The sequence below is a fragment of the Theropithecus gelada genome, chromosome 11, assembly GCF_003255815.1.
Source record: "Theropithecus gelada isolate Dixy chromosome 11, Tgel_1.0, whole genome shotgun sequence".
Taxonomy (NCBI): Eukaryota; Metazoa; Chordata; class Mammalia; order Primates; family Cercopithecidae; genus Theropithecus; species Theropithecus gelada.
Window position 1 is genome coordinate 14,527,412 of NC_037679.1, and position 4,507 is coordinate 14,531,918.

At 33.7% G+C, this 4,507-nt stretch overlaps 1 pseudogene; it reads left to right on the forward strand.

Annotated features, from left to right (window-relative positions):
* Positions 1 to 1,880: 1,880 nt before the first annotated feature.
* LOC112634232 lies at positions 1,881 to 2,859 on the forward strand (annotated as a pseudogene).
* The last annotated feature ends 1,648 nt before the right edge of the window (positions 2,860 to 4,507 follow it).

Consider the following 4,507-nt stretch of genomic DNA (forward strand, 5'->3'; position numbering starts at 1 on the left):
ATCTTAGCAGAGAAATTGAGAAATCGCCTGAGCATCTTTTATCATGTTAACATGTGGCCAGCCAGGTAGCTAGCTGCTTAATCAAGGGCATCACTAGCATCCTAGCCCCTCCGTTTGAAGGAGCTCCTTACATTTTGTACAGGGAATCACAGGGTCCCCACAGCGTGATTTTCAACTGGTCACCAGATATCCTTGAAGCATCAAAGATGCCCATTTGAATTTGAAATTTAAAGACAATCCCGTCAAGAGCATGAAAATAACTTGGTGTTGTATGACAGAAAAGTACGTCACAATATTCAACAGCCATGTACCTATCCAGGAATCTTTGACACCACATTTTACATCAAATTGTCTATAAAAATGAGACAGATGTCATAAGAGAGCAAAACCTCACGGATGTAGTTTAAACTTCAACATAGATCTCCGAGTCTTTTTAAATTCGTCACAGCTTAGTTCAGAAGCATACAAATACCTGCTTAACGAAGGAGTTAGACATCATTTTCTTAGATAAACCTCAGCTGGTATGACTTATTGCAGGGATGCCAGACCCAGGATGTATGACTGCATTTCAATATCATCTTTACCCTTCCTAATACCTCACACTTTGACTCTGTTCATTAAATCAGATTATTCTCATGGTTCACTCCAAATTGGTCAAGATGATTTCTCTATTCCTAGTACTGGTAGCAGCAGATCATGCTGAGCAATTCATATTTGGGATGTTGATTATGTACTTCACTGAAATTCCTATTTTGTTGGCATAGACAGCTACAGGTACCTATATCAATCAAAATGTACTAATTCAGAATAACTGATGCATGCATGCAGAGTTTGGTCCATAGAACTAAAACAAACACTGCATTGATTGACTATATTTAAAAAGTCCAATTGGGACTTTTATACTGTGATCTTGTTCATTAATAAAGGTCAGCATTGTGTTTATGTCAACTTCAATCAGAAAGGAGCTAAGAGAATCAGTTTTGCCTAAAGCAAGAGGAGATGGAGTTCAATTAATTTCCCATAAATATAGCATTTTCTGTGTTTTTTGTTTGTTTGTTTTTGCTATGAAAAGAAATCAAGGCTCATTTTTTAAATTGAATTACAACTCAAAATATTTTTTCTTTTCTTTTTTTTTTTTTTTTTTTTTTGCTTTAAGATGGCTCTATCGCCCAGGCTGGAGTGCAGTGGTGAGATCTCGGCTCACTGTAAACTCTGCCTCCTGGGTTCATGCCATTCTCCTGCCTGAGCCTCCCGAGTAGCTGGGATTACAGGCACACACCACCACGCCTGGCTAATTTTTCTGTGTGTGGTTTTTTTTTTTTTTTTAGTAGAGACGGGGTTTCACTGTGTTGGTCAGGCTGGTCTTGAACTCCTGACCTCCTGATCCACCCACCTCAGCCTCCCAAAGTGCTGGGATTACAGGCGTGAGCCACCACGCCCAGCCAAAAGTCTGTTTTCTAAAGACAATATTAACATTTGTGTTTTATGGCCTTTAAGTTTTCAAAATTACTATGTATTTTGATAACTTGTTCAATATTCCACAAACAGAACAAAGCAAGCAAAATATTTATTATTTCCTATTTTATAACTATAAAAAACCTTTCTGTACATTAAGTAATCAAAACTATACAGCAGAGAATTATCAAAGATAAAATTTAAATGTTTTTTAAAGTAATACAACACAAATTAATATTTTCACTACTAAATAAATACTGACATGAACTTGTATTCTAGTGGATATTCTGCCACTTCTTGTTGAATGGGTCTATTAAAGTTCTTGATGCTGAGTAAGAGCAATCCTAGTGTAGCTGAAATCAAATCATGTATTGATATTCACTCTTCTTTTTATCTACAGACCTATCAGAATTCAGAACTAAGCCATGCCAAATATGACATCAATTAGAGAATTCATTCTTCTGGGACTTACAGATGACCCAGAGTTACAAGTTGCGATATTCTTCTTTCTGTTGATCACACACTTATTGAGTGTAAGTGGAAACATGGCCATCATTATGTTAACACTGTCAAATATTCATTTGAAAACTCCTAGGTACTTCTTCCTCAGGAATTTTCTCTTTCTTAGAAATTTCATTTACAACAGTCTGCATTCCTAGATTTCTGATCAACATTGCAACAGGAGACACAACCATTTCCTATAATGCTTGCATGGCCCAAGTATTTTTTTAAATTCTTCTGGGATCAACAGAATTTTTTCTTCTGGCTGTCACGTCTTATGATCGCTATATGGCTATCTGCAAACCTCTACATTACACAACCATCATGAGTAACAAAGTCTGTAATGGGCTCGTAATCAGCGGCCGGCTGGCTGGTTTTCTCATTATTTTTCCCCCAGTGATTACGGGCCTCCAACTGGATTTTTGTGACTCCAACACTATTCACCATTTCATCTGTGACTCTTCCCCTATGCTGCTGATTGCTTACACAGACACACAGTTTCTAGAGCTTCTGGCATTTTTGTTAGCAGTATTCACACTCACTGTAACTTTGGCCTTGGTGTTTCTCTCCTACACACTCATCCTTAAAACAATTCTGCCCAGCAAAGGAAAAAGGCTTTTTCAACTTGTTCCTCCCATATGATTGTGGTTTCTATTTCTTATGGGAGTTGCATTTTTATGTATGTAAAAACATCTGCAAAAGAAGGTGTGGTTTTGAGCAAAGGTGTAGCAGTACAGGTATTAACAGCAGTACAGGTGTAGCAGTACAGGTGTAGCAGTACAGGTATTAACCTCTATTGCTCCCATGTTGAATCCCTTTATTTACACCTTAAGAAACCAGCGGGTAAAACAGGCCCTTAGGGAATTCACCAAAAAAATACTATCATTGAACAAGCAACAGTGATAACTAAATCTGTGGCTGAAACCACAAATAAACCAATAAAAACACAAATCATCTTTCTACATAATAGGTATATGCAAAGGAACATGCAAACAAAGATTCACATCATTGTAGAGCTTACCTCTAGTGATAAAACACACATATGAAACAATCAATAAAATAGAAATTTAAGGGACAAATGCTATTTTAAAAAAGTAGAAGAAATGTAGTATAGAAAGTAATACGGTGGGTAGAATTCAAATTAAATAGCTTGGTCAAAGATTTCATGGTCATCTTAAAGCTTCTTTTATTTTTTTTCCTATATTCAAGCACATTTTTCTGTATTCTTAATTTTTTCCTTTGTTTCTGTAATTTTTCCACCTTATATCTATTTTATATATATCAAGCATATCAAGATTGTGAGGTGTGACTATTAAATAAATGTTGGTCTTTGCTTTAAAAAGATATATAGCAAGCTCTAAATAGCATATTCCAATCATACCTGAAAATAAATCATTTTATAAAAAATTAGCAGCAACCCACAATTAATGAATGGATTAGCATCTAATTTCAACATTGAGAAAACTGTGCTTTGTAGTCCCTTATTCTATTGAACCCTATATTCAGAATCTGTACATGGAAAAACAGCTGAGAAACAATAATCTTCTGTGAAAATGGGCTATTTCAAGCTATCCAAGTTTCGCCAACTCTGCTTCATCAGGAATATTTATCTGTGTCTTTCCAGATTACACATGTTCTGTTAAGCAAAAAAGGAAGTGTGAGAGACTGGAGTTGTTGGGGAGAATAATCTCCAATAAAGTGCTGCAAGCAGAGATATTAGAAATGACTGCTTTTACACTAAATGCAGTGACTTTACATTTTGTGATATATTATCACAATATCAAATTCACCATCAAATAGATGAAGGTAGGAGGTCATAAAAATGCAATCCATGAAGTCACTGAAAATTAATGCAGGTTTGATACACACCTCTTTAGCATGCACATAATGATCAGAGAACACAATTTTATTGATAAACAAATAAAAACAGTTCAAAGACAAATCATACACCTATGCAGTTTCCAAATAGTCACCATAAATAGTGCACACAATTTAATTCATAGGAATAAAAATATTTTAAATAAATATGAAATTCAGAGCCTTGAAAATTAAAAATTTAATTTGAGGAAAACCAAATACATACATATTTAATTTTATAAATTAATATAAAATAGTAAGATTGATACATAAACTAATTACTTATAAATTCTAATCTTATATAAGATCTGAGACTAGACCTTAAAATTTGTATTATAATATTCTTAATACTAATAAAACCATAAAATTGTGTAATTATGTGATACTAAGGTAATAATTGTACTATGTGCAATTACATAAAAACATTACTTTTAAGGAAAAGTGTTAACTAGGAAATATTTATAAAGCAGCAAATAAACTGAATATGTATTTTAACTATGAAAGAAATTGCTAAAAGATACAAAATTCTAAGAGCTATGCCTCTGAAACATTTCCAAGATTTTAATATTATTTTATTCTAAATTTTAGAAGCCTAAAACATTCATTTAAAGTATATATTCTTGTAAATAGTTGTAGACTATAAAATGGTTGAAAAGATTCTCTTAGTAATATACAAAATATCCATAACATATAT